Source organism: Humulus lupulus, chromosome 1, assembly GCF_963169125.1.
Source record: "Humulus lupulus chromosome 1, drHumLupu1.1, whole genome shotgun sequence".
Classification (NCBI taxonomy): domain Eukaryota; kingdom Viridiplantae; phylum Streptophyta; class Magnoliopsida; order Rosales; family Cannabaceae; genus Humulus; species Humulus lupulus.
Genome location: NC_084793.1, coordinates 310778220 through 310785203, shown reverse-complemented (window position 1 = coordinate 310785203; position 6984 = coordinate 310778220). Strand labels below are relative to the sequence as shown.

The window sequence follows — 6984 nt, the reverse complement described above, 5'->3', positions numbered from 1 at the left end:
AAACCATGGAGATACTTCTTGCCCTACCTTTTCTCATGTCCTCCTCTTCCTTGGCAAGAATAGCAGACATCTCCCCAATAGTCCATTGCTCCTTCTGAGCATTGTAGCTTGATCTGATTGAATCAAACTGAGATGGAATGTTCTCCATCACCAACCACACCATGTAATCCTCACCAAGGTCCATATCCATGGCCTTAAGTTTATGATAGTGGCCCATGAGCTTGTCAATGTGAGCCCTAATGTCACCTGAACCATCGTAAACAGTGTGATGAAGCATGTTCAAGTGTTCATTCTTCTCATTCTTTGAGAATTTCTTATACTTTTCCTTAATGGCAGCAAGAAAATCCTTTGCATTTTCAGACTTGGGAATACTATCACGAATGGATTCGTCCATGTGATATCTCATAAGCATCAAGCAACAACGATTGGAGTGTTCCCAGTCCTCGTAAGATTTCTTATCCTTCTCAGTAGCATCATTAGCAGGCTTAGATGGTGCATCAATTCTCAAGGCCAAGTCCATTTTCATGAAGGTCAAGTTCATCGTGATATTTTCAATCCAATGCTTGTGGTTGGTTGCATTCAGCGTCAAGACGGCAGGAGATCTAGGAATGCTTACAGCTGAATGAGAAACAAGAGCAATAACTATTAAATACATGTTATGATAAACCATGTCATTTGTGCTCTTTTCTCATCAATATATGATCGCAAAATAACAAATGATCATTATGTATGCTAGAGTTCTTAGACAAACATACAAAATAGAACTCATACACAGGTAAGAACAATCTATTAAACATTATAATCAAATACATTAATTTACTATCGAAAGGATAGATAAATTGTGATTAATAATATTTAATAAATTTTCTTCACCATATTAAGCATCCTTAGCAAGCAATTATTATCGATAGGATAATTAATTACTTGTATGGATCTTAATGCAAATTTGGAGGATGATACAAAATTTAAATAAATTAATATTTAAATGTTCCTCATCACCAAACAATTTCCATGCTTAATCTTACGACAGGTAAGATACATTTAAGCATTAATTGTTGAAATAAATAAACAAATAAACATGGATTTATGCCACAATGAAATTAATTCACCAAAATTATGAATAAGATTCATGGATTAATCTTGTGCATAAACATGTATAAAATAGGGTATTAAAAATTGAGTGAAATGGTGAAAAATTAGGTCCAAAATGGACTTTATACGCGCCCTAATTTGAATTTATTTATTATTATTTTTTTTTATAAAACAGTCTCAGAAAACGACTGTCGTTTTTCACCAAAACAATCGACCCTCAAACATCAAAACGACGTGTTGTTTTCAAAAAATGATGTGTCGTTTTTTTTTATATATAAAAAACGCCCCTGACACGTCAAACGACGTGTCGTTTTGGCGCGGGGTCGTCCCTGACCTCGAACCGGGTCCGCGGGTCGACTAACCGGGTCGACGGGACCCGACGCCGAAATCCGCCTGTAACAGGGGCCTCCGACCGCCGTTTCCGCCGCCTTTTTGAGGAGTTTTCCTCCACGTCTCTTCCGCTATCACTTTCTGGCCTCCATTTGGGTTAAAAAACTCTCAAAACCAACAAATATATATACAATTATCTATGAAAGTTTTTGGAAAAAAATGGGTATCCATGGCCGAAAAACAGTCAAAAATTTCCTCAAAATTTTGTCAAAAAAATGGTCTAAACCCATTGATGATTAATATACTAATTTTCTACATAGCCCAACAATGATATTCGAAATTTCATTAAAAAAAAAAATTTGACAAAAAATTGGGTATCTAACAATAAGCTCTAAAATCAAAAGACCTGGCTCTTGATACCAATTGCTAAATTCTAAACAATATTATGAGCATTAAATCCATAAATCAGATTCAAAACAACATTACATGCTCATACAACAATCCAGGAACACATTTTATTTAGAGCATTGAATTGAATATATAGAGATTAAACATACCTGACATTGAGTCTCCAATGTTCATCTTTGAATTTCTCACGATCTACACAAAAACAATATTAGAAAAGCAATGCAAGAGAGAACTTATGGAGAGCAACCCTTACCAAAACCACCTGCTTATTTTCACCCAACAACATATATGTTCTATATATATGTCTCGTATGCCTTCTTACCCTAAGGGGTATATTGGGCCTATTGGGCTTATATTATCAGATATGGTGGACTATGGTTTAATGGGCCAACCTATAGTCTTTAGGGTGCTACCATGTGCCTCAATTGTAATTAGATTAATATTAACCATCCCATTATGGTCTTTAACTATTCGTAGGCACTCTAGAAAATGATTGTGATAATGGAATTATGTTTGTAATTATATTAGTCCATATAAAATTCTAACAGTAAAGTCACGTACAAATTACAAAGATAATAATATACGAGTGTTGTTATTTAGCAACTTAAGTTGTCCAATACTACACGAGGTAGCATCTTATTTGCTTAGTTAGCCATACTCATAATATTTATCAAGGGAAAAAAGGCATAGCAAAGTGAAAGGTAGTGGTGTCCATGCAAGGATGGATGGATGATGATGCTATTAATCGATCAGTGCATGGTGGTGGTGGTGAGGTGAGGGTGGGGAATGAGGCGGATGGGAAGGCCATTGGCGGGGATGGGCAAGGGATCGACGACGGTGTTCTCGTCGGGAATGATCTTCTCCCACCTGTAGCGCGTGATAAGTGGTGTATGAACACCAGGATTACTAGCCGCGCATACTCTTTCCCCGGGCAAATCCTGGGTCCACCTCCAAATGGCACGAACGTATACGGTGCAGGGCCATTCCCCTCAAACCGGGTGGGGTCAAGTAGTCCGGGTTCTTGTGGGTGGAGCTGGCGCTCTAGTACAGCTTCCACCCCTTTGGAATGGTGTAGCCGTTGAACACGAAGTCATCCAGGGCTTCACGGAAAGCCCCCGGCAATGGAGGAGCCACTCGGAGCACTTCCTGGGCCACATTCCATGAGTACTTCATCTTCTGCAACTCATCCCAGTTCAACAGCTCTCCTGCGCCTCTCCTCTTTGCCTTTTTTTATCACCATTTGTTCTGTTGGATCACCAATTAATATCATCATAACACACACACATATATATACATAAGTAATACTGTTTGATTATATTATACTATATTAATTAATCTGTGTAGACGGCCTCGTAAACATGGGGAAGCTCGGCCAAATACTTGACAATAATAGTACAGATGGAACTGGTGGTGTCGTAGCCGCCGCTGAGGAGTCCGATAATCCTGCAGGCAATGTCCAGGTCGGTAAAGCATTGGCCATCGTCGGCGCAGGTGACAAGCATGTGGGACAAGATGTCTTGCGAGGGGTTGGCCTTGCCCTCCGCCAACTCAACCTTTCTCTTCTTGATTATCTTAACAAGCTCTTTCTTGAGGTAAGAAGAGGCCTTAAGAGCGCGGTGGAAGGTGGTCCCTGGGAGGTTGATTGGGATGGAGAACACTCCGGAGGACAATAGCTTGAGGGGCTCCTCAAACTTACGTATCTCCTTGGGGTCGTCGAGGCTGAGGAACACCCTGGCAGCTATCCAGAAGGTTAATTGTTTGGCCAGAGAGAAGGCAACAACTTCGCCACCGCTACTTTCCAAGTTGTCGGCGAAGTGGCGCTGGGCTACGGTGTCCATGAAGCCGATGTAGCCTCGGAGAGCGTCAGGCTTCAAGAACGGATGGACGATCTTGCAGACCTTCTTGGCCTCCTGAGATACAGTGGCCTGCTCAGTGGTACAGATGAAGAGGTTCTCGATGGAGCTTGGCCACCATGTAGTGACGAGCTTGTTCTCGTTAGAGAATAGGAACTTATTGCCTGTGGGGCCACAGAAAACAGCAACTGGCTCTCCGAGGAGTGAGGTCTTGAAGATGTTGGAGCAGAAGTTGGCCATGCGGTCGAAGATGAACTTTTCAGGATGGCCTTTCCATCCGGTGGAGAGGAGCTCTATGGTCTCACCGAATATTGGGTATCCAATTTTTCCTGGCAGCAGGTTGCCGACGAAGGGTGATGTGTGCTTGTAGAATAATACAAACATGGCCATGAAAACTAATGCCATGAATCCTTGCACTAGGGCGACCGATACCAAGTGCTCCATACTAATAATTAGCAATTTATTTGATGATGATATACCTCTCTTCTCACTCTCACTCTCTTTATAGTCCAATAAACCAAGTACGTGCACAAATTAAACTTCCATATATGAGTTAGTAATAGGTGTCTAAAGTCATCTCTAGTTTTGGATCCTTCTAGTTCTACCACTGGCCAACCACCTATAATATATTATTAGTTGAATGAATATGAACAATGCTCCTTGATAAGGAAATTTGAGTTTTAGTGGATACTCGTAATTAAAAAAATATGCCACCCCCTATAATGTGTGATTAATTTGATCTAAGTAATTAGAAGTAATGGGGTCCCATGCCACTAAAAAATAATTGACTACAATCTATATTTTTAGGACACTTTGTCAAAATAACGTCATTTTGCACTATCACGTAGATTTGAATTTTTTTTACAAAATAGCATTTCACACTTAAAGACAATTGGTCAAAATTTATTAAACAGTTGTTCAAAATATTCAGATCAAAATTTATTAAACAGTTGGTCAAAATTATTATGTTATACCCAGATTTCGAGCCATGATAAATGTGACCTCGAAAGCTGGATTCGCAATGAATGAACTCGTAAAGTCTGAAGTATGTTTCAAGACTAGACATCGAGCCTGCAAAGCTGAGACGACTTCGAATATGGTGGCCTCGAAATCCACACGATCTCGAAGGGTAGCTCCCGAGATGCATCTGTCCTCAGGGATGACCTCGGATCATGGGTTCCGAGCCTGACGCGCGTACGATCTCGAAAGCCATGTGACCCCGGGAGATGCTATTAGCTCGAAAGCTGATGTGAGACCAGGGAGAATAAGGCCTAGGTGATATATGATAATAACCTTGAATATCTTAAAGTGTTGTCTGTAAGAGACGTGGTCTACATTTATTACTGTAAATCCCCTAAAATCATGGGATATTATTTGATTAGTTATACGCCCCCTGGTCTTCAGGGGACGTTTCCTTTTATATCGGATTACAGGCATTTAAGGCCATTTGATTTATTTGCACAAAAAGAGTAACTACCCAAAATATGTGGGATAGTATTCTGCAATCTTCTCTATAAATAGAGAGGACATGCACCATTGTAAAGGACCGAATCTCTGAATCTTGAGAAGAAACTCTGAAGAATTCATACTTGAAGAATTTTCAGAGATAATCTTGAGTTTAATAACAAAGACTCGTGGACTAGGCAGATTTAACTGCTGAACCACGTAAAAATCGCGTTTTGTATTATCATATTTATATTGGCCATCACTGTTTGTTGTTTACGTGCTCTTCTTTCACGGTTGACGAAAAACGGCGTCAACAGTTTGGTGCTTTCATTGAGAGCCTTAAGCATTCATCCCTGAGTAAGTCATGGCCACTAATAATCAGAACGTTACTGAAGAAAATTACCCAAGACGTCCTGGGAAACAACCAATGGAAAACCCGGATGTTGAAGAAAGAAGTGGATCTTCCGATTCCCGGGGACCACCTGCTTCACCAAGGGAGGAGGATATGTATTACAATCCTAAGCGATATGTTCCCATTGTGGAACTTGAAAACCGGCAATTGAAGCAGTAGTTGGCAGAGGCCAACAAACGGAATGAGGAGTTGGCAAGGATAGCCGCAGAGGCGCAGGTGGCTCAGCCCCCGCCTCCGTGCGAAAACTAAGTCCCTCCTCCAAGGGACGTACACGTTCCTCCCCGTAGACCCCGTGGGCGCCCACGAAAAGATGCTGCCACAAGGAGGCCGGCTCAACCTTCGGCACCAGCAGAGCCATTTGCTCCCCCTAGGCCTCAGAGAAATACTCGGGCAAGGGCCCCGGCTAACCCGCCTGTGGAAGTACCTGCAGGAACTGAGAACAACCGAACCCCTGCAGAGGCTCGGACTCAAATACCTGGGAGCGCACCAAATGCGACCGACCCATCTCGGGCAAATTCTGGACCGTCTAGGCCGCGACATGGATGGCAGCCATCGTCACCCATACGGTTCCCCCCATCACCTATAAGATATCCTTCGCCCCCTCGCAGGAATGCTCAATCAGTTCGAGATCAGGGCGAAAGGCGTGCGGGAGGAAGACAAGAAAACGGGGAGGCTTTCTAGGAGCGGAGAGGCGCCCCATCTGAAAAAAGTCAAACATCTCGGTCTCGCACGGCGGAGACAAGGCGACATGGAAAGAATCCATCACGAAATAACCATGCGACGAGTTTTACCAGTGATGATTCTGGAGATACCAGGTCGGTCAGCAAGCATGACCGAGGTCGTAAGAATACTGGAAACCGCAAAAATCGTCCCGACCTGCGAGAGCACCTGAATCAAAGTCGGGGTAATAGTGACCCAATAAATCCGGACCTGAGGGATCGCTTGAATAGGCGTAGAGATCCCTTGCAGAGATGCGAGCCTGGAATTATGATCAATGACAACCAATTCCAGACAGTACCCCTTGCGGACCCAGTCCAAGAAATAATCGATCAGCTTGAAAAGGCCTTTAGGCTTTTAAAAAATGAGCAAGAGAATGATCGATATGAAGACTCTGACGAGGAGCTCGAACCGTTTGCTCCCCATATTTCCAATACTCCATTTCCTCAAGGGTTTCAGATCCTTCACGTCCCAACGTTCGAAGGGAAGACCGACCCGTACAGTCATCTGAGCACGTTCAACCCCATAATGAGAGCCAGTAACGTGGGTTACGAGCTTAGATGCATGTTATTTCCTGCATCATTGACAGGACCAGCTAAAAGCTGGTTCGAAAAATATAAGAGACATTCAATAACCTCTTGGGAGAAGCTGTCTAAAGACTTTAAAAAGCAGTTCAAAGCCATGATGGGGGTTCGATCTGAGGCGTCAACCCTCACTAATGTTCGG

At 42.5% G+C, this 6984-nt stretch overlaps 1 pseudogene; it reads right to left on the bottom strand.

The window, feature by feature from the left end:
• Positions 1–2411: 2411 nt before the first annotated feature.
• Positions 2412–4136, bottom strand: LOC133782286 (beta-amyrin 28-monooxygenase-like; annotated as a pseudogene).
• Between the last annotated feature and the right edge of the window lie 2848 nt (positions 4137–6984).